Source organism: Lichenostomus cassidix, chromosome 8, assembly GCF_008360975.1.
Source record: "Lichenostomus cassidix isolate B80296 chromosome 8, HeHo_3.0, whole genome shotgun sequence".
NCBI classification, from domain to species: Eukaryota; Metazoa; Chordata; class Aves; order Passeriformes; family Meliphagidae; genus Lichenostomus; species Lichenostomus cassidix.
The window spans coordinates 4149060-4175777 of NC_139489.1; the positions used below are offsets into that span (position 1 = coordinate 4149060).

Genomic DNA, 26718 nt, shown 5'->3' on the forward strand with positions numbered 1-26718 from the left:
CACCCCACCCTGACAGAGGAGAGGCTGCTCTTGGCCTCCCAGAATCACAATGTGAAGCTTGGCCTCAAAGAGCCTCACAAGAAAGAAAAAAACAACTCTAAATTCTTTCTTCCTCCAATAAATCTTTCCTTGCGGTGAGAATTACTGGAGAGTTCAGTTATTTTTTCCAGTGCGCAAAACGCAACTGTGCAGCCCAGTGTCTGTGTGATATTTACAAGGACAAAACAAATGAGGGACAAAATTAAAGCTGAGCAGCCCCAGGAATAGGCTGCAGGAATCCTTGGGAACAGCACACTGCCACACACAACACACCAGGAGAATCCTGCTAATGGAAAAAACAAGGAACACCATCCACAACAAAATACTGAAGACTCCACCTCTTCAGCATCAGTGAGTGTTCAGAACACACCATCCCTCAAGGGCTGGTTAAAAGCAAGTTATTAACACCCTAAAACAGGCAGGCAAGACTTTACAAGAAAACAGAAATACTGGAACTAAAAAACTAAAAGACTCTGGAAAGAGTCACAGGTCATGGATTAAAAAAAAGAAAACAGTCTGTATTTTCCAGCTCGTCCTTTTGGGTCAAATCTTTCCAAGCACTGCATGAACCAACTAAATTTATACCTTGAAAAAGTTCAGAGGCTGAATTTTATTTTCTCCAGGGATGGAAGATGGGTCTTCAGAGGATGTTGTCCATCTGAGCTGTAATGGATTGTGGATGTCCCTCCCTCAGGGGTCCTGAGCCCAAACCCCAACCCTGCAGATCAAGGGGAACCACACTGTTATCAAAGGCTGCTGGGCAACGGGAATATCAACACCAAGACTGACAGCAAAGACACCTTTCTCCTTCTCATCCCATCCTCATTGACCTTTTCCAGAGAATTCACGGCCCTCTCCCACTCTCAGTGACTTACCAGCTCACACAACAACCCCAAAAAACATGGAGACTAGGGGGACCATTAACACCAGTGGGGGTAAAGATCCTCTGGCATCCTTTGGCACAGCAGATTTTGCTCCTCAGCACAGGCAGCTCATCCCTGACTGATCCATCATCCTCCCAAAACCTCCAAGCCCAGCAGGCTGAGTATATTTATCCCAGTGCAGCTTTTTGGCTCCCAGCAGCTTTGCTGCATTATTAAAATAACACCCTTTTGTCATCCAGGCCCTAAACACCTCTCTGGAGCACTTGTGGAAGGACTGAACACCCAAAGGCTTCTTCAAGGGAAGAAGAACTCTCCCTTCTCACAGGAGCTGGGCTGAGGAGGCTGATAATCATCTTGTGATCACAAATTACTTTTCACAAGGTCCATTTATGAGGTAACAGTTGGCATGCAGAAAGCATTTCATTTCGCCAGCAGCTCACTGAAAACAAACCATCGTGAACCCTAAAAAGAAACCCGGAATCAAAGGCTGCATTCTTCTCTCCCACAGTGACCCCTTTGTTTGGATCTGCCCAGAAGTTTAATTACGAAAGTCTGATACAGGAGCCTTATTAAATTGTGATTAAATGACGTGTCCGTGTAGCAGCCTGCTCGCTCTGCTGTTGATGTGGGCTGGATTTCTTAGACTTTTAAAACACACAAGCTTATGAAATAGCTGTAATATCTTTTCCCATGATTTCTAGGGAAAGGAGGGTCTTTGCTCCTGCTCTAGCCATACCTGGCCTGGCTCCAGAGGATAACATTTTCATTAAACGTGCATTAGGTGCACAATTCACCACGCAGCCGTCCTGATGAAGCATTGACCTGGCTCAGGAGCCTTAATGGGCTTTGGTGAACTTCTCTGGCCTCTGTAAAAACAGAATCACCCATCACTGCGTTGACTTGGAGCTGTTTTCACCATCATTTGGATCTAGTTTGTTCCCACTGCTTCCACCTAACTCTGTCCGTGTTTGGGGATTTAAAAGAAACTGCACAAGGGGAATCATGGCTCAGGCTAGATAATTGCTGATTACTGGAGCAGCAGAGCTGATACTGGGACATCTTAGAAAGGATTTAACAGGAGAAATTCAAACTCAAGGACCTCCCCATCATTTCTGACCAAGTGTGAGTTCTGAGCCGCCAGCAAACTCACAGCAGTGATGCATCTTTCCCTTCAGATGACTCACTGTAAATAGTGCCTGGTGATTTACGCACAGAAAAATGCATTTAACACGGAAATGCACAAATTCGTACGTTTTAAGGCCAGAGGAGCCGTCACAAATGTTCAGTCTGGCTCTCTGGAGAGTGCAGCCTCACCCAGCAGCTCCTGTCCCAACTGCACAGCTTCCGCTGGAGTGAAAGCATCCACAGTGGAATGCCTGAAATACTTTCTCCTAATATTTGTCAGAAGGGATGTTGTAAAAACAGAGTCAAAGAATCACAGAATGGTTTGGGTTGGAAGGAACCTTAAAGATCATCTTGTTCCACCCTCTCCCATGGGCAGGGACACCTTCCACTATCCCAGGTTGCTCCAAGCCCTGTCCAGCGTGGCCTTGGACACTTCCAGGGATGGGGCAGCCACAGTTTCACCTGTGTCAGGGCCTCACCACCCCAAAAAGGAAGAATTTTTTCCCAATATTGAATTTAACCTCAATTTGAAGCCATTCCCTCTTGTCCCTGTAAGAGCAACTCCACGCTCACCAAGTCAAAAGCAGATCAAGCTACTCAGGAAGGTGGCAGAGGGTGACCCAAAGCTTTGATGGGAATGTGGGTGATTTCTGGGAGATGCTGAGTCAGCAGGAATTCCCCATGGCACACGTGTCCCCAGCTGGCCGCCTCACAACCCCAGCACCAGAGGGCTGGATCACAGAGGCACCACCTCGATTGTCCAGTGAAGGCAGTTTAAATCAAGCCTCACAAAGTACAAATGTGTGTAAATATTTGCTCAAGATAAGATCGGCGAGTGGCCGAGCGATATTTCAAAGAGCTGAGCGAGGGCAAACAACAATTTATATGTGCTGCTCCAGAAAAATCAAATCAGGAAACACAGCAGTGTGTTTATGTTAGGGTAACATTTGCTCTGGAGGGGGTTTCTGTCAGTGGATGTCCCACACATGGGATAGGTGGTGGAAATACGAGGGCAGGGCATGAAAAGAGATTTATCTGAAGAGCAGTCCTGGATCTCCTGAGGGGCTCCTAATCAAGCAGCCACAGGACATCAAAAGGCTTTAGGGAAAGGTTGGTGGATCTGTCTGATTGAGCATACAGGCACGGGCAGCTGGTTGCTAAGTTGTATTTTATTCAGAGCAAACAGTTGAGCATGAGATAATCTGAGATAATCAATCTTTCTCTATTCAGGAGACAGAGTGTGTCACCTAAAGTAGCTGCAATGCTCTCTGACAAGGATACATTCCAGATTTGCTCCTTTTAAATTAATATTTTTCATTAATACTTATATCCCAGAGTCAAAACCCTCTGGGCACCATCAAAAACCATCCTGAACTGGAGGTTCAGAGGTGCTGTCCCACCTTTCCTCCCTCAGCAGGCAAGTGCTGATACTGCTGACCCAAGATGCTGTGACACAAAAGCAGAAGCTACTCACAGAGAAGACAGACAAAATCTGCATAGTTTATAGGTAGGAATAAGGCATTGCCAGTCTCTCCAATGGTTTAGCCCAGAGAAGGAATAGGAACACTCAGCTTTCCATAAAACCCCCACCTTTCCCAGGGATGACCACACTGCAGTATCAGGTGACAATGAAAATCAGTATAGCATTTTTATCAAGACCTTGTGCACCTCAGTTGCATTTTGTACCACAAACCAGACTCTCAGCATCCCTTAATTACTCTAACACTTTACCTACAGAAGTCAAGAGAGCTGCTTCTGCCACAGCCACCTACATCTTCACTCAGGGAGCCAAACCCCATGACCTTTCCCATCACCTGGTGCTCAAGCTGTGCACAGACAGCAGGAGCTGGTGGGTAATCACAGAGCAATGATTTGAGCTTTCAGTTGTAGCCATCAGGAGTGAAAACATCAGGCTCCATGAGCTGGGCAAGGAATGAGAGAGCTGAGCAAACCACTGTGCTCCAACCACCAAACATCTGCCTCCCTCCCTCCCTCCCTCTGTCCACAGCCTCCCTGCTTTTTCCAGATGCTTTGCATTTCCCCCTTTCTTCTGCCAGGTGTTTCTAGCACATCAGTGCTAAAAATTTCAGCGTGTCCTAGGATCCCAGCCTGCTTTTAACTAAACTGCCACAGATCTGTCTCCACGGAAGATGTTTCTTGCCAGAAATATTATCTAATTTGTAAGCATTTTATGATTTTCTAAGAGTCATAAAACACAGTATTAGGAAACAAATGGGCAACGGAAAAGATCCCTTCTGGTAGCCAAAGTGACCATATAATTGAATTTTAAGAACAGCATCTGAAGAAATGAGTCACAACCCATATGGCTGTTTTGGAATCCAGATATACATCGTGTTTTAAGCCTCTCAGAAGATTTATCCAAGTTTTTCGCATGTAATCAATGGTCATTAGCCCAGGACATGAATCATTACAGCTCCTAAGGCCGAGCACATGTTTGAAGGGTGAAGGCTTCACACATTGTCGCTCTATAAATACCCATCCAAGGTTGTCCAGAGCACGAGCAGCTCAGATGGCAGAAAGTAAAAAGGTATCACAGAACAAACTGCAGACTCATTACAGGGCTGAGGCCTCCTCCCTCCAATGGTGTAAATGTTATTAGCTTAGGACATGGTTCAAACTCCAGTTGAAGTCAGATGGAAAAACTTTACTTCTAAGTCTCTCTGTATCCTTTTTCTCCATAGCTTTAACCATTTTCTCATAGCTTGGCCCCAGCCAGTGATGAGGTTGGGTTACAAGTTTGCTCACTCAGCTGTGATGCTACACAAATAACACCCACACAGTTCACATGTGCATTTCCCATGCACATCTGGGCTGGCCAGGGGTGCAGAAACATCCCTCCTGTGGGGCTCTATTTGCACAACCACACACACCTCACACCAAAAACACCAGCCTCACTCCTGGGTGCCTCGTGCAGCTCCTCCATCTCAGTCCATACTCTGTTCTTCAGTCCAGAGGGTTCACATTCACCCTGTTGACACACAACTGCATCGTGCATCTTCTGAAAGATGCTCAGAGCCTTGTTTGCAGTGGCTCCAGACTTTTGCCTTCCAGCTGACAGAGCAGCAGTGTGAGAATTTTGTTTATAATGACAGTAGATGCAACAGGTACAACAGGGCAACTCAATCTCTGCAAACATTGAGATTGCAGATGATTGTTAAATTAAATCACTTCTCATTCCAGCCCCGGGTGCTGCTCCACCATACCTTTTCTCATGACATGCAGCACTGGAACATTTATGTATCACACACTGTCCCAGTTTTCAAGGACTCCCAGAGACAAAAAAAAGCTCCCAGTACAAAACAGCCTTCTTGTTCCCATGGAAATCTCAGCCAAATATTTTTCAAGCTCCTTTGGTGCAGAAGAAATAAGTCAGAGCTCAAGCACGATGCTTCAGGCACCTCCAGCACATTTCTTTCATCCATCAGGCTTCCCTGCAGCCACCACAGCTGCCCAGGAACACCAGAGGTGTTTGACCTAAATTGTGCATTTTCACGTTTTAGAACCAGAAGGGAATGCTATAGTCCCATCCAGCTCCCTGTGAAACACAAACCAAACAGTCTCAGCTGATAATTTCTGCATCAAGCCCCGTGGCTTCCGCTTGAGCCAGCACCAGACACATTCCCAACATGTTACACCTACTCTGTTATGCTCCTTACAGTTCCTTATCCCTCCAGGAAAAACCAAGGGGAGAAAGGACCTGCAGCCCCTCTTGCTGCCCTTTTGCCCTGAAAAATGAGGAAAACAACTGAGTGCCAACAGCATTTTTAAAAGCTGTCTGGTCTCAGAGGTGAATAAACCCTCTGCATTCCTTGGGAGCAGACGATGGGGTGGTGGAGAACAGACCAAGGTCCATAATCTCTTGCACAGGTTTCACTCCACAACACCAGCACACATTCAGATCCTGCTCGAAGGGAAGCTGAAGGATTAACATTGGCTCCCAGACCACTCCTGCTGTAACAAAACCCCTGCCTGCAGCTTGACAGAGGCACTAACAGGGCCTTTGATGACGGCTGCCAGGGGAAGGCTCCAAGACAGACGAAAATTTTGAGGTTAGAATTTGAAAGGCAGTCAATCTTACCCTCATATCCATGTTACAGCACATGATAAACTATTCCAGAGGGAATTCTTACCAGGATGCTAAAAGAAATTTTATGAAGAACTAGAGTCATTCATCCAAAATGAGGATGAAAGAGTGACAGGTTGCCTAGGAGGAAACAAAGAAAGGTAATGTTTTGCCCTCAATTTTATTGTGTTTCTAAGGCAGTTCAGTCAGATAAAATTTGGAAAGACATCTGAAGATGAAAGGGCCTGTGCAAAAAAACAGATCCAGAGGATCATAATTTGAGGAAATATTATGCCAGTTGTAGCAAAAGTAGAAGTTTTCATATTTAAGTTATTTCATATTATTATGAAAGATACCAAGACCAGCATTCTTCCACCAGGAGATTTCCCAGCTTTCCCACCCACATAGAGTCTGAAATCTCTCTATAAGGAGTTGTTCCCTACTTCATAGATCAAAGCACTCGTCCCCATGCTGGCAGCCCAGCTAGAAATAGGGCTGACAGGCAGTTTTGCATCTTTAGTAGATATGCAAGTCTTTCTGAGCACATGGAGGATGATTTTATTCCTTGAATATTGGGAGCATCTATCTGGTTGGTTCCCCAGCTATCAGATGATTAAATCATCTCTCCAACAGGGGTCAGTGCCCTGTTCTGGTTTGGGGCTGGGGGTTCTGTCCCCTCTGGTGTAGCATGAATCCCTGTGGTGCCAAGGAGCCATGAGAACACAGCCAAAGCCAGGCTCATGGCCTTGGAGCTGCTGCCACGCCAAGAACAACAGTAAATAACCTGCTCTCCACCAAGAAGTGTGAGCATTTCCAAGCTTAGCTGGGGCCCCTTCCCTTTTTTTTTCTTTTGCCTGAGAAAAGTCAAAACGCTCTGGGATGCCTTGAAAACACAGAACAGCAAGTGCTGCTGAAGGGGATATTTGCAAGGAGCCCTGCCATGACCTCAGCTTTTAAATCATTTCAATCAGAACGACTCAGAAGTCATGCCAATGCCAAATTATCCCCGTGGAACACAAGAAAGGAAGCTAATCCCTGCTCCTTGATGATAATTGGCACAATGAGAAACACCTTTCTGACACGATTTAGCTCAGAGCCAAAACCCAGGCTGTCTCAGGAGAAAAACTCTTCCAAGGAGCAGATGATGACAAAGCCTTGAGTGGTGCCTTGCCCCACACCAGAGGTGTTCAACGAGACAAAACACCTGGCCTTGCTGGCTCATCTCTGCAGCTGGCCGCCAGCCATGGCTCACCTCCCCGTGGTTTTGGATGCAGGGAGGAATTCCTGCTCCTTCCCAGTGGCCAGACATGCTTGATTTTCCAGCTATTCCACTGAGGAAATAATCCCCCAGGTGATTATGTGCTACGAGGGTCTGCGCAGTGACTCAGCCCGTGTGGCTTTCACTGGAGCCAACTTCACGGGAAGATTTTTAGGGGGAAAAGAAATAATTCTTAATTAATGTGACAGTGAATAGATGTGGTGGTGAAACTCCAGGCAGATGCAGGTTTTACTCCCAGGTGATTTCCCACATACCCACCCTCCTGCCCAGGCCTGACCTGGCTCTTTCTAAGGGAGAAGAAATAACATTTTCCATACGGATAATTCAGAGGGCAGGACTGAAATTTTGTCACTGGCACCCACAAGATGACAGGTGGAGGTTTCAGCACTGCCAAGCAATACTGGGAAGAGGATTACAACAAAACAGAACCACCTCAGCCTCAAAAATCTCACTGCTGCTGTTTCTCAGATGGTTTGAGTCTGGGAATCCAGAGCTCCTTCAGCACCAGCCCTTTCCAGCCATGCCCCAAGGTATGGGGCAGGGGAATGATGGATTTTGCACTCAGGTGACTTGAACATCATCAGGTGACTTTTAACCCATTAAACTGGTAAAGAAGAGCAGAACCAGAAGCTTTAAAAGGTCCTGGCAAGATGTGGGAATGCTTTTCTCATGTGCAAAAAGCCCCAGGTGTTGAGGTAACACACCACACACATCACCTGCCCCCAAAGGCAGAGACAGGGATGCATCTTTATCCCTGTTTTCCCAGCATAAGCAGTGAGCAGGGGGCACTTGCATGGAAATATAGAAAACAAAAAGCTACCAAAACAACCCCCAAACTTAACTGAATTCTGTCCAGAACCAGTTCTCCTCTGGGAGGGATAAGATGAGAAAGAGCAAATCATTTGTGACAGATGACAAGGTTGGTGGGGAATGCACTAATGGGAAGCACACACATCCCAGGAGGATGAAAGCAGTATAAAACCTTATAAAAAAAACAACTGCATGTCTCATTGGGCTGCTTCACTCTGGTTCCTTTTACAAAAGATATATTCATTTAAAGGCAAACGTTGATTTCTGTCATGAGCCTGTTATTGCTCCAGTACTGTGAATTGGTATTAAAGATACAGTAAGTCTGTGTACATCCACATGTATATTGGACCCAGATTTATACAGCTGGGAGAAGAAAAGGGTCCAGGGGGACCTCAGAGCCCTTCCAGTGCCTAAAGGGGCTTCAAGAGAGCTGGAGAGGGACTTTGGACAAGGGCATGGAGTGACAGGACAAGGGGCAATGGCTTCAAGCTGCCAGAGGGCAGGGTTAGATGGGATATTGGGAAGGAATTCCTCCCTGTGACCGTGGGGAGGCCCTGGCACAGGTTACCCAGAGAAGCTGTGGATGCTCCTGGATCCCTGGGAGTGTCCAAGGCCAGGCTGGACAGGGCTTGGAGCAACCTGGGATAGTGGAAGGTGTCCCTGCCCATGGCAGGGGTGGAAAGAGATGATCTTTAAGGTTCCTTCCAACCTAAACCATTCTGTGAATTATTGCTTGAATCTTGTGACATAAACACCCCCAGTACCAGCCCAGGATACACTCCAACAGTCTGTGAGTTCCAAAGTCTATCAAGGAATACTGTAAGGGGAAAATTGCATTCCAGTGCTTAGTATTTAAAGGACTGATTTAATTTCTGAGATGCAGCCCACTGCTTTCTAACAGCACACGCTGCTTTTATGAGATGGTCCAGAGGAAAACATCCAGAACACTTATCAGCTGAAACCACAGGTAGCACACAGGGAAGCAGATTAAGGGAATAACATGTTTTCCACAGGCAGCCGTGCCCCATGCACACACAGAAAGCTCAGGGGACAGTTAACCCTGAGTGCAGCTGTTGGGTTTAGTACTCCAGACCCACAGAAAGATTTATCTCTAGTTCTCAAACAGGCAGGAGTTTGGTAGGGATTCAAGGAAAACAGTAGTGGATCCCCTTTCACTTAGCATCCTGAGTAAGTCTAGGCAGAGGACAAATTTTAGCATGAAACAGCCACAGGTAGGAGCTGCAAATTTCTTGAATGAAGCTCAGCCCATGGGAGGTCAGTAACAAATCATGCTTGTCACCCCTCATGACACTGAGCACACCAGCTCAGGAATCCTGGGACACCAGAACCGAAAGGATTTTTTGTCATTAGAGCCAGGAGGTGATAGAACCACCTTCCACTCTGGGAATTGGAATTAAGAGAACACAAAAAGTTTTTAAGATGGGTCTTGACCAATTTATGAAAAAAGATCTGAGACATGGACTTCTCCAGCAGCAGAGGACACTGACCCACCACATCTCTCAATCCAAACACCCAAACATTTGTGCTACTCACAGCAAAACATCTTGGGGTCACATATTTGCTGGACCAGCTGTAAACTGTCATCCTAAACAATTTTCTGCCATCCCCGCTATAGCATGTTGCTCATTTTCACTGCATCCCGGTTTTCCATCCCTGGGTGTGCCTTACCATGGTGAAATCTGACTCTGCCACTTAATTAATACCATAACTGCAGGCTGTAACTCCTGCCCTGTGCTGAGCACCATCCCCACGCTCCGAGGTATTTGTTGCCTCGACAAGGGAATACAAAGCTTTACACGCAGGAGATGGAAAAGGTTAAAGTCAATATTTTGGCTGGTGGAAATATTTATGGAAAGAACCCATGAATTAGCGAGCTGTATTCGTTCCACTGACATTTCCTAACTGTGTTAACCTTTTATATTTCTTGTGGTTGGCTCCTGTTTAATATGTTCTAATTATATGAGAGCCAGGAAGCAAATGAACGGCTGAGATTAAACAACAGCCATAAATACTGCAGGACAGATTCTCAGCCCTGAGCCTGTCGATTCAAATCTCTGAGTTCAATGCTGAGCAGATGAGACACATAAGGCCATCAGACACACGTGCAGAGCTCATAGTTTCTTGCCTACTCACTCGTTTGAGGGCAGAACTTGTCCCTTTGATGGCATCATGCTGATGTTTCATTGCACACAGAGAGAAGCACATCAGCTCATTCAAAGAGGGTTCACAAAGGACAAATATCTTCTGCAAAAATCACCATTTCCTCTGGCCTTCCTACCACGAGAAAGGCAGGAAAGGAGAAAAGGGATTCAAAATGATTCATTAATGACAGGCAGATGCTCTCAGAGGCTTCAGCCAGCCCTCGGCACTGATCAGGTAAAACTGGATGCACTGAGCTGAGCAATTCACACACGAGCAGGGAGTCCTTCAGCAGAGATTCACCAGCACAGCAATATCTGCTACAAAACACACAACGTCAGAATAGCTTTCTCCCAGCAAAACCTGACATCACAAGCCAATGCAGACAGTTGCAAAACTCAGCTCCATGGAGGGAAGATGTTGACAATCTGCCCCAGTTCCACCCAGCACACGGAATTGCCAGATGGCCACTGCTGCTCGCCACCTCAGAGGGGGATGGAGGAGTTCCTGTGCAAGGTGTCCCTTGAAACAGAATACAGGTGAGCAAGGGAGCACCAGCAATTACTGACATGGCCACAAAATCACACAGATAAAGCTGGCCTGACTGGCTGACCTGCAGAGCAGCTGCAGCTCTGCTGGAGAATTATTTCAGAGGGAGATATTTGATCTTCACCTCAGCTTTGGGAGGTAAGATTGGCACCACAAGCTCCACCAACACTCACACCAAGCCAGGATGCTCTCAGCCTGCCGTCCTGATCCTGCTGCCATGCACACCTGCATGTCAGCTTCCTTTGACCACTGTGGGATAGAATGGATCTAATGGGGTTAAATGTTCTCCTTTGGATCAACCAACCTCCCACCTCCTCACAGACAAAACAACGAGGAAAAAGAGCATCATCTTTCATCCCTTTGGCCTGTGTAATGTCCTCCCAGCTCCTTGCTCCCCTTTCTATCCATGGCCCATAGGATAGCTGGATATGCCTAATTGTTGTGTTGTATCACAGCTTCCGATGTGATGTGGCATCAAAGGGATTCATGCATGTGGTTACAATTAAATCCATGCTTAAACACTCTGCTGAACCCAGGCATTCATTGAGCTGCAATTGTTTCTGAGGTATGGACCATCTTTCCCAATGAGATGCCTCACACAGACAGTTTGACCCCAGTTGGCCTTATCTACCCCACTAAAATAAAAATAAATATCTGGGAGTAATAATAACAAACGGTGTCACCCTGGTAAAAATTTACTTCCTTTGTGTTTCCAAGTGTGGTACACAACGTTCAAGGAGAGATATTGCTGTCTCCTGCCATCAACAATGCCAAAAATAAGCAGAAATTAAGTTAAAGAATCACGTTTCAAGAGGTATAAATTCAACCACAGCAAATATTTTGTGTGGATGCAGTCTGGTTTAGACTCCAGTGTGTTTCCTTATGGTCTATCTACTTCCTCTAAAAATATCAACCATAATCACTCTAAGCCTAACACAGAACAGCAATTCAATAAACATCTCCATTCCACTGTTGCTTAGGGGGCAAAGGGAATCCTAGTAGGTCTATAAGGGATTTTTTGAGAGCAAATCTCTCGGCTGATCTGTTAAAAATCCCAGTGTTTGTCTTGCACAGCACTAGCAGAATCTGTTCATAGCCCAGACAGTCTCTGCTTTATTTTCAATATCTCTGATTTCCCCAACATGCACTTAAAAAAAAAAAAGAGTTATTTAATATAGTGATTCTCAGTATTTTTTTGTGTATCTGGTAAAGCCTTTGCCTCTTGTCAGAATTTCCTGGTTTGTGAAGCTGATGTCATTAGAGACTTGAAAGGTTTAATGCTTTCACACACTTTGGGATAAACAGCGTTACATTAGCACAGGTGCAAATAGCTTTCTAATTATTATTAATTTAATGATACAGTGCTGCTGGCACACGCTAATTAGATCCATGCTGCCCTATAGGAGGGGAACAACACCAGGAATTTCCACAGCTGTCAGCTGCTGTCTTCTCCCAATTGCTATGGAAAGCAAACAAACCATGAAGGCAATTCATAATTATTACAAACACTCCCTAACCTAAACCACGTTGACATTTCTAAATCAGAGCTGCTTGCTTGCTCTTGTCTGTGGTGTCAGAAAGGGATCAGAGCCAGCTGAAGAACAACCAGCTATCAGATAAGTTGAGAAATTAGTTTGGTTTTAACAAGTTCTTTTAATATACAGAACGTGTATTCACTCTGACCAGTCCATCCCACCTCTCACTCCATCATGTGTATCTTAACATAAGACATTTGGTTTTCAGTGTTTTCTGGAGTTTTCCTGCAAGGTAAGTGCTGCCTTGTTTGGAAAAGGCTTTGCCATTTTTGCCCATTGGGATTCCTTCCCTCCAGCCAGAAGGAAGGAAGGAGAGCTTCAGTTCCCCCTGCCTGCTGCTGAGTCCCTCTGGGTTTTTCTCATAAACTCATTCCAAGAACATGGCTTAAGCTCTTAAGTGATATTCAAAGCCCTCAGCATGAGGTTTATGGCTTTCAACGTCTGCTGAGAATATAGTTATAACTGACAAGTTCTGAGGCAGGTATTTGGATGCTCTTCCACAAATACATCCCTATAAAACAGATCTCAACTCTGACATTGACCAAGACTTAATTTAAAGTGGTTTAGTGGAAGCAGCTGACAGATTAAAAAAAAAAAGAAGAAGAACAAAAAAAAGAAAAAGGTCTGCATGCAGAGAAAAGCCTACAGGGCTGAATCTGCAGCTGAATGCCTCTCTGGCAGAACCAGGACACTCTGACTCCCCTTTGAACTGTGTATCACTCGCTGATTTTGACTTTTTAAATTTAAATTGCCAGTTCTACCATAAAAGAGAGGAAATCCCGGCTTGCTATTTCTCTTCTATTATGGTTTCATTTAGATTGCATTACAATAATTTGGGGTTTGATTTGAGGCACTTCCTGAATGAATTCTTTGTCTTCTGCAAAAGCCCCCAGAGCGCAGTCAGGGCTGAGGACCTCAGGGTTTGGGGATCAAGGGGTTTTCCCAGGGGATCCACATTCCCCTGAATGTTGCATCCTTGAGGGATAAGATGTGGCTTTTGCAGGGGGATGCAGAGAGAGGCTGCCAGGGTCAGCCCGTGGCAGTCTCAAAATTGGGGTTACCCCATTTGTCATCCCCATCAAAGGGCACTACAGAGGACTCCCCAAATTCAGGAGAGGAACCAGAGCAAAATGTCTCAAGAGAAATCGAGTCCAAGCAGGGACTAATCTTTACTCACACATTCCCAACCCTCCTTTCTGCAGACAGAAAAAACAACCTTCAAAAGAAACCCAAACTCAATGAGAACCTTTTTGGCTAAAGTGTAATTCTAAACCCTAGGTAGTGCAATCTGACACATAACAAGATGTTAATAATCTTCAAACCATCATTGAATTTGGGCAACAGCAAGGGTTATAGAGTGGTTTAGGTTGGAAGGGACCTTAAAAATCATCTCAATCCACCCCCATGCCATGGGAAGGGACATCTTCCACTAGATCAAGTTGCTCAGAGCTCCATCCAACCTGGCTTTTTAGATGCAGTAAATTATTCCAAAGTCAGACACACTTTATACCAAGGTGATCAGCAAGGTATGACAGCCTGGAAGTCACTGATGGAAACATTCCCAGGAGTCAGGGCAAAAATTTATTGGCATTTTCCAACCAGCACATAACCCTTAGATCTCCTGCACACCACCAAGTATGCACACTGAAAATCAAAATAAACTGCCTCGTTCAGAAACTTCCCTTTCTTTTATACTGCACTGGGAAGTTTGAAACATCATGTTCAAGACCTCCCATGAGTGTGAGGTATGCTGAGAAAGACCAATTCTTCCCCACAGGCTGATTCCCACTTTGAACCAAAAACAAATGTAACACACTCTACCTAGGAAATTGGATATGGACACTCTGCTCACACTTTTATTAGGTCTCCAAAAAAGCACACAAGCTCCACTTTCCAGCCAAGACCAGGTGGGAAAGTCCTGCTATTAAAACACTAACAGGAAGCTGTGGGGTCATTCAACATCCCTACCCTCAAATAAAAGCTCTTCTTCCACTGGCATGTAGCTGAGAGCTCTTGCTTGTCTTTCCCAACCACAAAACTGGCCTGGATGTTAATTTGAAATGGAAAACGTACCCAAATGTGACGACAGTCTATTAAAAAATAAAATAACCTTAATGTAGTAAACTCTTCCTGAGTACAAGAACCGCATGGTATAAACACTGTGGGCACTCATAAACCTTCAGTTGGTTTTAACAGCTTTTCTTCCAGCCTGGTTTATCCTCAGCAAAGGGGTTTTTTTAGTTCATTGTGATCTCAGTGAAACATCTTTCTTCAGCTGTTACAAAAATTTAAAATAAAATAAGTAAAAAGCATACCTCGATTGTATATCTTCCAAGCTTCCTTTAAAAACTCTGCTTACCCAAGCTAACATGGTGCCTTTGGGAGGCAAAACTCTTCCCCTACAGCCTCTCCAGGAGCCAGGGCTCCTCTCCAAGGATGTGCCAGGCGCTCTCCTGCATCCTGGGAAATAAGGTGGGAAACCCCTGAAGCCATCACTGCTGCAGCTCCCACAAGCCTGGAGACAGCAAGCAGTGCCTCTAGGCCAGGTCTAAGGAGAAAAAAAGGTGAAGTTCCTGACCAAAATTTGTTTCAGGACTCTATCTCCTCCGTCTCAAGGCTAACTTTTCTTTACCTGCCATAGGGTGGAGTCAAAAATCTGCACCTCCCAGAACTGCTGCTGAGGTTTTTACCCCTGGTCTAGAAATTGGCATCAAACAAATAAAGTTCAGGCACAGTTTATTGGACTGGGGGGTTTAGATCTCCTGTTAAAACCATGGATATTTATAACTGGAGCATAACTGGTGCAGAAGAGCCCCTTCATTTCAGTGTTTCGCATCACCTGCTCATACTGGGCCAAGCAATCCTTCTTCAAACAAATCAGAAATATGGCAGGAGTGAAATGGAGAGAAATGATGCTGAGCAACATTCTCCTGTCAGGGACAGATCAGTTCAGGGTAGGATAATTAATCTGCCACTGTCCAAAAGGCTTAAAGGGCTTCCTTCTCCTCCTGACATATTCTCAGTGGGTCCTAAATGCCAGGGCAATATTATCATTCTGTCTTTGCATATGAAATACCAGCTACCCTGTTGATGAAACAGACCTTTATTGAACTTCAAAGGCCCATAATTACATATCCTTTCCTTGAGCTTTGATATTTTAATATTCAGCTGGTGAAATTATTATCTATTCCAGCCACAAAGCGTTTATTTATTTTGCTAGCTTTATCTCTGTTATTTCTGCGGTGGTAAGAGGCTGAGGAAGAAGCCCCCCTGCTTATTGGCAGCAGCAGAAAGTGGGAATTGAATGTACCAGGACTTTTATCTCCAGCAGCTGAAGAACGAAGCGTTTGAACTCCTCCTCGAGCCCTCAGAAACCTCTCCCCACAGCCAGTTCCTCTCATTTATGCTTTTCAAGAGGCAGCCAAATTTCTTTATATAGGTTTCCCTGTGCCACGAGGGAGCACAGGAGTCGAGGAGACACCAGTCAGCACTAACGATGGCATGAATTTTTCATCTGAAAAAGGCCACTCTGTTTGCTGGAAGCTGGAAAAAAGAAAATTTTTTTTTTCTTGCGTTTCCTCAGCGCCAGCCTCACCAAGGTGGGAGAACGTGCAGCAGGGGGAAAAATATTTTATGTATTCATCCAGCCCAAACATAAATACACACAGGTAGAGCACAGCTCCCTTGCTGGCTGACAAAACAAGGTGGTGTTTCATGGCTCTGCATCCCTCACCAGAGAAAGCCCCTGTGAATATTCTGTGCCCTTCTTCTCAACAGCAGGACTGAGCTGCAAAATTCAGAGTAAAACCTGGATTTTTCCAAGCTCAACTCGCAGACCTGGCCCAAATCTCCAACAAAACTGAGAGAAAAGTGCTTTTACATCACTGAGAGATTTCAAAATTTGGTAACCCCCTGACATTTTCAGAGATTTCTGCAACTTATTGAGACAGAGCTGTAGCGAGGAGGTGCTGGAAATCACACTGGAATGATGTTATCAAGACATTACAGAGCCATTTCTGAGCTAAATCCCCTCAGATACGCCTGGGTCTCTCTCCTGGTGAAAAAGGATGATGGTTGATCCTGTGCAGGCATTTCTCAGGAGTGCTCACAAGCCTTCCCTCTCTCCACTGGGTCACTTCCAAACAATGCTGAAATCAAACCTGCGTTAGATGAGCCCAGCATCAGCATATGGCTTTCATCAGGTGATTCCCATGCTCTTCAGGAACGTGACTTAATTGCACTTCACAGCAGCCCCTGATGGGATTCAGCAGCTTTTTCTCTGCCTTGATGAGTTGGAAACTGAGCAAAAGGGTCTCTGACACCTTTCCAAACTTGCAATGTGAAACAGCAGAAGCGATAGAAATGCCATGGAGAGCTCTGAGCTCCTTGTCTCACACTTCCTGGGACAGGCTTTCCAAAATCCAGCTCCATTAAGAAAGTATTTCCCCACAAGGGAGACAGGAAAAGCTAGCCAGTTGGAGTAGGACATTAATGTCAAGATGTTGCATAAAATCGCAATCCTTCCCTTAAAAAAAAAGGGAAAAAAAAAAAAAGAGAAAAATGAAATTATGGATGTTCACTATGGGTTTTCCCAGCATTTAAGCTGAAGAAGTTCCTGCTGCAACATATGGGTTTGGTGTCCAGGCCAGAAACTCTTCTCCTCCAGCCCTGGGAGTCCAGCCTGGTGATAAGGGGGAGGTGTTGAGGAAGAGGTTGGAAGACTCCTGGAGAGGTGCAGGTTTCCCACACACAGCCTCACGCTGGCTCTGCACGTGGCTGAGTTTGCCACCTCTGGACACCTCCTGAGGCCATTCCAACCTGCACCAGGTGAATGTGGGAATGTCCACCTCCTACAGAGCTGTCCTGCCCTCACAGGGAACCTTCCAGAAGCAGAGGCAAATGGCCAGCAGATGCTCCCTGAGCTGCAGGTAAAAATTGGGTAATTACATATTTACAGGGCGTGTGGGGCACAGTCCAGTGACAGAAGCCATCCAAGTCCAGCCTATCCCTGCTTGGTGCCCTGTGAGCCCCAAACCTCAGCCTCACTCTTTCAAACCCTCCCCAGCATCTCATTTTTCATTTGCTGTCATTTCCCCAGCATTTCCCAGCCATTGGGGAGCATATTCCTGGTTGGTTGCAGGAGCCTGCTGTCTCTTTCCAGGATTAAGTTGTTTTTCTTCTTACATGGGCCTTTGGGAAAGCCTTGATCCTGTTTATGTCACGGTCAGTGTTGCCATATTCCAGAAACATTAATGCCTGGGGAAAGCAAAAAAAACAAACCACCACCTGGGAGAATGGGGACAATATTGAGGCTGAGAGGTGACCAAAGCTCCTCTTCATTGAGCAATGTCTTGGCTTGGTTCTCCAGCTGGCAGGGATGTTCAGCACAGGAAAGGCACAAAATCTTCTTAAAGCCAAATTGGGTAATTACATATTTTCCAAGAATTTGGGAAGAAGGAACAGGCAGAACCTCATAGGGCACATTCCTTTTTTTGCAAATGAAAGAACTTGGTTTCTAGTAGTACTACAAAATCTTGGGGGGTTGGGGGGGAGTATTTGCAAATTTTCATACAAAAATGACTTTGTATTCGGAAATGTTAACGCCTGAATTTCAGCCCCTGAAAAGATGCAAAGGAAATGGAAATCTAAACGAGTAGCATATGCCATCCCCTTGGCTCCACCAAGGAAAATATTTGGCTTCCACTTACAGCTACCCCAATCAAAAAGAAGCTTGGGTTTGCAGGAATGTAAGTCAAAGTGAATGTTAAATTTACATTAGGCATTTGTTAATTAGCCAGCAAATGAATCACCCCCGTGGACTGGCATGGTGCACACAATTTTAAAGCAAACACTGTTGTGTCAAGTTTAACTGTTGCCCTGGAGTTGACTAAGCAGAAACATTCTAAAATTGAATTATTAATAAGATTTTCTTGTATTATTAAAAACATCATGATTAAAATACCAGGGTGGATATTTACAGGCAGGGAAGTAGGAGGGAGACTCAGTAGGTGTTTATTAAATCCATTTCCACATATACCTCCAGCCTGAGCTTGTTCTTCATTCCCCCGCAAGCAAAAACCCTCTTTTACCTGACATTTATCCCTGTGGGTACCTCTTTGGTTATTGCAGCCTGGCCAGCAGGATTTGTTGGCTTAATCAATATTCAGGTTAAACACTGATTTCTTTTAGCAGCCAGGAACTCTGTCACCCTTCTCGGTTTGTCGTGCAAGCGCATTGAGGCACCAAAATATTTTTCTGGGGTGTTTAAGGAACATTAAGGAACAGTGGGGACTGGAATAATGCTTAGAGCTGGTGGGCTGGTAGCAGACACAAATCTTGGCTACTCAGTCTTCCTCCTGAAGTTGCTGACACCTTAGAAAAGGCTTTGGTAGGTGTAGGACTGAGAAACCACTGGGGCTTCAGTTTCTGATCCTACATTCAGCTCCTGCACTGGGTTTTGTCCCCAGTGAGCAGCCAAACAACCCAAATAAAGCTATCAGGGATCTGGTTTTACTATTGACACTGGGACTCTGCTAAACTTTCTTGTACACCAACATCTGAGGCTCAAGTGCCCCAAGACCTTCAGAAAAGGATATCACTTTTTTTTTCTTTTTTTTTTTTCTTTCACTTCCTTTGAGCTTAGGCCAAAAGCCAAAGTCATAAATGGAAACAGTTATTCTGGGCTCAATATCACCTTTTGTGCAATGACAAAAATAATGTGTTGTTGAACTGTTTGGCACGGCTGCCCCAGCATGTGACAAGAAGCTAATTGCTTTTGAAGCCAAATCCACTGGAGAAAACAAGAATCCAACTTATAGCAACTCATATTTTGCCAGTTTTTCTGCTCCAAACGCATACTTTCTTCCGTTTTTCCTCTTTCTCGTGACATCCTTTCCTTCTTTTTTTCTAAGTTCCAATGCAGGGTTTGCAGCTGAACTTGCAGACAAGCCTCTGCTGCCCCTCTCTCAGCCTTGCTCAACCCATGATAACCAAATCCATCCTGCAGAGCTGAGCTCTTTTTCCACCATCGCACAGAACATTAATTCACTCAACACATTTGTTTGCAGCTGTCTTCCATCACCAACCCCACACCCAGCTGGCTCCTCAGACCACAGGGAGAACTTAATTTTCCGCTAATGAAGTTATAAAGCAGGTAATTTTTTATTGTCCTTTGGTCCCCCCCTCCCAGAAAATCTTGCTTTATTTTACTGGGATAACAAAAAGTACAATGAAATGCTTGAGCTGCTGGTTTTGGTCATGAGGTGGATGAGCAAGTTGAGCCTCTTCAGGGAAGGAGCAGATTTCAGATTTTTAAGCAAGTTTAGCCAAATCAAACAGTGTCTTCATAACACAAGCTGGTCATTCCTACAGATGTGTGGTTCTTCCAGGGCAAGGCAGAGCTATGGATTTATGATGAATTATTATGTGACTTCTTCTACTGTTCCCCCCAAACCATTCCCTTGTTTGCTTTCACATATGAATGCTAAAGAAAAACAACAACAACATCAACAACTACAAAACAAAACCACAACAAAGGAACAACCAAGAAAATCTCAGGCTCAGAAGTTGGCGAAAAGATTTGTGCTAAGTGATGTCTCCAAATCTGAGGCTGCGAACACAGCGTGGGGTTTTCTGTCCCATGAAGTTTGCTTTGCACCTGATATTTGGGAGGCATTTTCCTTTTTTCTCCCTCACTCTTCAGCTCTTAGTTCTAATGTCAAACACAGGCAGTAGCTTTGAAGATTTTTCCAAATGAAAATGCCAGAAGAGCCCTGGTTTTCCAGTCAGCCTGCCAATTCCAGCAATCATTAATTTTATGTGCTAATTTTAAAGTTGATTAGTTTTGTGTCTCTGACTTCAAAGGCTACTCCAGTGAAAAACCGAAAATCTACTTGAAAAGGTAGAAATAATTTTGTAAAAATGTCTTTCTCACGAAAAATTCCATTATTTTTATTTCGAGGAACGCAACTTTCCTTCCTATAGCCTGCATATATGTTGCTGAAGATCTCCATAGCAAATATTTGGTTTATTCCAAAGAAGTCTTAAAAAAATCTAAAAGAGTTAGATAAATCAGACTAGAAGTGTTTTCATTCGTTCCACTGGTGGCACTGTGGATGTTGTTAGTGAAGTGTGCATGTAACATATGTGCAGAGCAATTATGTTTTTCAGTTACAAAACACTATTCATTAGATTAAATAAAATGACAGAGATTTTGGTCTGGTTCTGCCCTCAGATATTACACAGTCACTTGACTGGAGTACAATTTTGACTGTTTTCCCAGCTCATCAGCACATTAAAACCAGCTGTGGCTCTCAATAAATTGTTTCAGCAGAACCCACTGAAAATATCCGTATTTTCCTTCCTCCCAGCCCAACAAATGAAACTCAGGGGTCATTATGGTAATTTTAATTATGATTTGGTAGGGATGGCCTTCACTGAAATCTGTAGTTCCATAAACAACATGCTTCTTCTGTCATATTAGATTTCTTTATTTCAATTGTGAAGTCACAAAACCATGTGCTTCCTATTTCAGCTCCTGGACCCCCTGCTAAATTTATACACATGAAGGAGTGGTAGCACAGGGAGAGCAGCAGCCAGGAGAGGCCAGAGCTTTATTCTTGCTCGTGAAAAGATGTTTATTCACTCCGCAAACAACAAAAAGAGGAAAGAAAAGAAAATAATGAAGGAAAAAAAAAAAAAAGGGGGTGGGGGGGAACCAAAGCAGAACTCAACAAAGTGGGAGTGCAAAGGCAGAGCCCCAGTGACAGAGGTTTGTAAATGTAGAACAACTGCCTGAGCTGCCAGCTCTTACACAGCTCCAAAGTGAAACCAGCTGCCAGCGCCTGGCTCGCGGCAGAAGCTCTGGGACACGTCACAGAAAAGTTCCCCAGAGCTGCAAACAATTACCCTGGGTTCTTATTTGTTCCATTTTATCAGAGGCTCTGGGATGGAGACAAAAGAAAGGAGAAATTTGAAGGGAAATGAGAACAAAATAGTCAGGAAGGTCTTTGCTTGGGTTTGGTTTGGTCTCACTGGGTTAAATCCAAGGTGTTCCCATATCCCACTCTCACATCTTTCTGCTAGGGAAAATTTAAGCCTCTCCCAAATCTGCAGTAGCATTTAGGTTGTATTTTAAGTGAGCCCTTAAGCAAGAGACTAATTTTAAGCACCTGATTTATTCTATTCCCTGCAAGCTGAGTGTGCCAGCGGGTGATGCAAAATGCAGATAAGCACTGATCTGACTTTGCTCAATAACCCAAACAATTCAGTGCGCATAATATAAAGATGTCATTGTACCAGTTGATTGTTTCTACCACGTGTTTCAGCATCCAGGACACAACCAAGCAGTTAAAGTGCTGCTGGGATTGGCCTTTCCAATCAGAAAAACACTGGGAAAACATATTGACAAACAATTGTCCTGAACAAAGCCCAAGCATTCCCTTTGACAATGTGCATTGCATTTGTAAGATAAATTTTGGCTGGAAAAGGGGCATTTTGGCCAGGAATTAAGTATATATGTGGGAGAAAAGTTCCTCTGGAAACCCGAGGAGCTCTATTTGCACTGAGGATCTCACACCATTGTCTCGACCTCGTCCTGATTCCATATAATTCCACACAAACACTTTAATACTCTAATTACAGACTGGAAGTCCTGTAATGAGGGAGACATTTGTATCTGCCCCACCATGAAGTGTCACTTGTGATAATGAATTTCATGTTTGTCACAGGAAGAGTTTACAAGACCAAATTTAAGTTCGGCAAATATCTCAAAATGTCAAATTTCTCCGGGGCCAAACAAGTCTGTGAAAATCAAAACCAGGAATGGACCAAAGTAGTGGAAATTCCAGCTGAAATTGTTAGACTGGTTCCCTGCCTTTTGTTGACAGTCAGATTTTGGAAAAGAACAATTAGTGTAATAGGTTCTGGGAGCTACTGAGCCAGAAACTGGGAAAAAATGGAAACCAAGAGAAACAGCTGAAATATCTTCTCATTCTCATTTAGATTGTGGTTGGAGCAGCTGAATGGCTGTTTTTTCTGGTCTACTTGTGTAATACTGAAAACTGGGGAGGGGAGGAATTGTCCCAAGTCGACCTCATGGAACAAAGGGGGAAAACCGTGGGACAAAGAGAAAAAGAGAGAGGAAAAAAAAGATTTTCTTTGGAGAACTGAGAAGCACGCAGCTTTTTCTGTTGAGATGAATCAATGGCTTTGCTCAGCCCAAAATTAGATTATATATTTTCTTTACAGACTGCTTTTAGAGGGGAGGCAGGAAAGATACACTTGGTTGTATTAGGAAAATTGAAGGATATTCCAGGAAAAAAAAAACAAAACCAAGCAAAAAATTTGGATTGAAAAGCAAATTTTTTTAGAGGTTTTTTTAAAGAGATGTTTCAAATAAAATATAAAAAAGAGAAAGCTTTCTGATCCAAACTTCTTGAAACTCAGCTGCTTTTTTTTTTTTTTAATTCCGTTTCCATGGGGTAAAAAGGAAGGTGTTTGACATGGATTTGCAAAACAACCAAATTAACCTTCTATGAAAAGAAGAAAGAACCATATCATGCTTGAGATGCAGGGGGCAGGGTCTGAGCCAAATAAATCATGGCAGATCCTCTCTGCCACACTAAGCCCAGATTTTTCCTGGAGCCAGAATCAGCCCCAAGGCTGAGACTCACTTCCCCCTACAAATGTGGGATCCAGGCACATTTAAACTATAAAACCCTTCAAGATCATCAGTATTGCTCAAAAGTGGTTTGGGGTTGGGCTATATCTTTCTGGTACTGGGTTTCCAATAGGACAGGATTGTCCTGTTGTGGGGTCAGGTATCTGAAAAAAATCAGAGTTTAATCTAGACTAGTTGTAATCAGTGTCTATGAGCACAGAATCTGGTCAAGAAGGACTCACAGACTGAGTCCTTGATGCTCTCATTGCTTGGGAGATCAGTTTTCATCCCAAGTGTCCCTGCAGCCCCATGGAAAGCTGGGAGCACAGGGAAGGGTTCACCATCCAAGAGAAAATGGTACCTAAATTCACTTTAACAAACTGAATTTTTTGAACAAGTTCCAAAAGTCCCATTGGTGCATTGTTGGACAATCAGAAGTGGTTATTTACAGCACTGCTGTGGGCAGTGCTAAAAAAGCCTTACAGGAGAGGGCAGAGTCCTCCCCTCTGCAGAAAGCCCAGTTGGCTCCAAGGGCACTAAAAATATCTTTTGAGGCACAAGGAGAGGAATCCAGATCTAATCCTTTGCTCCTGACTAAAAGGCATTACATATTAACATGTTTTCAAATGGTGGTTCCCATGAGCTGCTAAAATTTGTCCTGGATAACAGCACCAGTGAGGGTCCACAGGTGACACCAGGGACATTGGGGCCACCCCTCCCTGCAGCTGTCCCTGATCCCAGCCTTGGGACACCTGTAACTTCAGCCCTCCTTGCTTCAAAGAGGGACTTTTCACAGTGGAGAGGAGCCAAAGCAGGACCTTCCCAGCACTAACAAATGGAGAATTCAGCCCCTCTCTGGTTCTCACGGTGGGGTCAGACACAGCTGTGCTCAGCCCGGATCTTGGGCCAAGGGCTCTAAAGCTGTTTGGATACATTGGCCTTCCTGCATCTTTGAAAAGGTTGTCAAGGCGTTCTGTGAAACAGCTGAAAAGATTTATTAAATTCGGCAGAAAGCTCCAGAATTTCAAACAGGCTATTTCATGTGTATTAAATGGTTCTGTCACTGATTTTCCCCGTGCTCCATCCCAGCTGACAGCACCAAGGTCTAACATAAGGAGATGCATTTACTGGCTGCACTGAAATCTCCCATCAAAGCACCCATTGCTGATTCAGTTATACATTTGTTTATCTTTATATCCCTAATATACAAACCCCAGCCAGACATCCTGATTGCCCTGTTCTCTTACGAGGTCATCATTTGTGACATCACCATATGGTGAAGCCCAAAGTCACACACTCAGGACCAATTTTCTTCTTTCAGGAGGAGGGAGAGACACAGAGCTGAGAAATCACAAGTGCCTTCCCAAAACAAGCAGAGAAGAGGTATATGTCTTGAGGGGTAAGGGCTGAGGGCTGTTCCCTCTCCCTGCTTCAACATCCTGCCAGGAACAGCTGGTGCTGTGCTTGGGAACTTCACCTTCGGAGCAGCTTCTCACCCCCTGTCCCCAGCTGTGCAGATAGAGACCCCCAGCTGGTGCAGAGCTGGGTGTGCCAAACCAGGAAATGTCCCAAATGCTTGGCTACAGATTCCCCATTCTGTTTGCCCCACCTCAGCACTGTGGGAGCTCTGCCCTTTGGCAGGGAGTTGTGCTGAGGGGCTGTGAGCCACCAGCCTCCTCCAGCCACATGGACAGGAGATGTGTCTTTGCTGTGACTCTTAGAAGACCAAAAGCCAACAAAGCCAAAGACTGAAGGTGCAAAATACATACACAGAGCTCTCCCTGCTCCAGCAGGAATTGAAGGCAGATTTCTACAAAATTCCTGCAAAACAAGGGAATCTAAGTTTCATGGGTAGCTTGAGAGCCAGGGTTATAAAACAAAATTAAGCATTAAATATTCTTAACAAAGGCAATCTGGGCTCACTGTGTTCTGTTTTTGTTATGTTTTCCCCTTGTTTTATGCTGCTTTAACCTTCGGTTGTTGCTGTTGGAATCCTCTTTGCACTGTTCCACTTGTCATTCTTCTTATTTTTATTAGAGACACTTTGGCAGAAGACTTATCAAAATGCGCTGAGCTTGTCAACAAACGTCACTAGCAACGAGTCGAGGCAGACAGTGTAAGCAGGGAAAGGGCATGGGAAAATATGCAATATAAAATAATTTTATATCTCGAAGAAATGCAGCAGAATAATAATGGCAAAAGCCTTGCTGTAAATTATTTGTGCTGTTTTAGAAGCAAATTCCCACTGTTGAGTGATTTCTAGCCAGGCTTCAAGGGCTCAGCTGCTCTTCTGGAAGAAAATGGTGTAGCTTCCTCGAAATGAAGGGCCTGGCCACTCTCTGTGCAATGCAATCAGGTTGAGACATGCTACACCCCACCTTGGATAAATTTTAAATCTCAGATGACAAATGAAGGACTAGGTCTCCTTCCCTGGAAATCAAAATCAGCCCGCTGGCAAAAGTGCAGCTGTACCAACCCGTGCCAGAATCACGCTTTCTTCTGGGCTAGTATTACACCCTGGTATGTCCAAGACGCCCACACATCCAGCTCCGTGCTGGGGTTCAATCTCAACATGCCAAGATCTTCGTTCCAGGCCGAAAAATCTGCCCTGCTCTCAATCCCCTGCTTTGAAGTCGCCTCAAAGACATTTGCTTACTCAAGCACATGCAAGAGAAGGTGAAGTCTGACCCCACCATCCACGGGTGGTGTCCACTTTCATGAGGGTATGAGAAGAAAAAATAAATCACTGCAAAATGAGCGTAAGCGAAGCCGCACGGTGCGCTTACCGAATTAGGCCTGAGGTTATTCTGCAGGTTGCTCTGGGCTCTACAAGAAGGGCTGGAATTCGGTAGGCTTAGGTTAATCAAAATAAATCATGAGGTCAATGGTAAGGTGAAAGCTGAAAGGCATCCCACCCACCCACCAGAGCACATCAGCAGCAAGCAGGAAAGTGCACTCCTGGTATCCCGAAGCACAGGGAAGACATCTGAGCCCGTGAGGTTCAGTCCTGATTAGTGCTGATTGCAGCTCTTTGGAGAGCAGCTTCTTGTGAGGGAAGAGGTCAGGCTGCTCCTGGCCAAGGTTGATGGGCAGGGGGGTTGTTTAATCCAGTGGGCTCCATGAGGCAGTGGTGTGGATGGAGGGGAGCTCCTGAGGGGGGCTGAGCATGGGTGGGCACTGAGACAAAACCCTAAGGAGCCCAAATGGCCACAAGGCTAATCCAGCACTGGCCCTGGAGCACATGGTGACTCATGACACATTGTAAACACTGCTGAGAGGGAGGGGGCAGGAGGACAGTGCAAAGGAGGGGAAGTTTGGAAGAAAAAGCTCATTAAAAATTAAAAGGTTTTAATTGATCGCACCGCTAAACTCTTCAATATGCCGCTAAGTGTGATGGGTTCTGGCATGCCTCCTAAACCACATCCAGGAACTCAAACATCCCAGATTTGGGACTGAAAATTGTGCCCTGCATGAGGCAGGGAACATCCTTGTGCACAGCACTGGAGTACATGTATGGAACAGGGACACAGAATGGTTTTGCAAACCTGACTCAGTCTTTCTGAAAGCTAATGGGATTTCATTGAGCTGAACTG

At 44.8% G+C, this 26718-nt stretch overlaps 1 long non-coding RNA gene across 1 annotated transcript; it reads right to left on the reverse strand.

Annotated features, from left to right (window-relative positions):
• Positions 1–980: 980 nt before the first annotated feature.
• LOC146433666 (uncharacterized) lies at positions 981–14919 on the reverse strand. Its single transcript, XR_014853608.1, has 3 exons — positions 14781–14919; positions 1660–1789; positions 981–1385 (listed from the first exon to the last, which is right to left on the reverse strand). It is a non-coding gene; the product is annotated as an uncharacterized LOC146433666 (long non-coding RNA).
• Positions 14920–26718: the final 11799 nt, after the last annotated feature.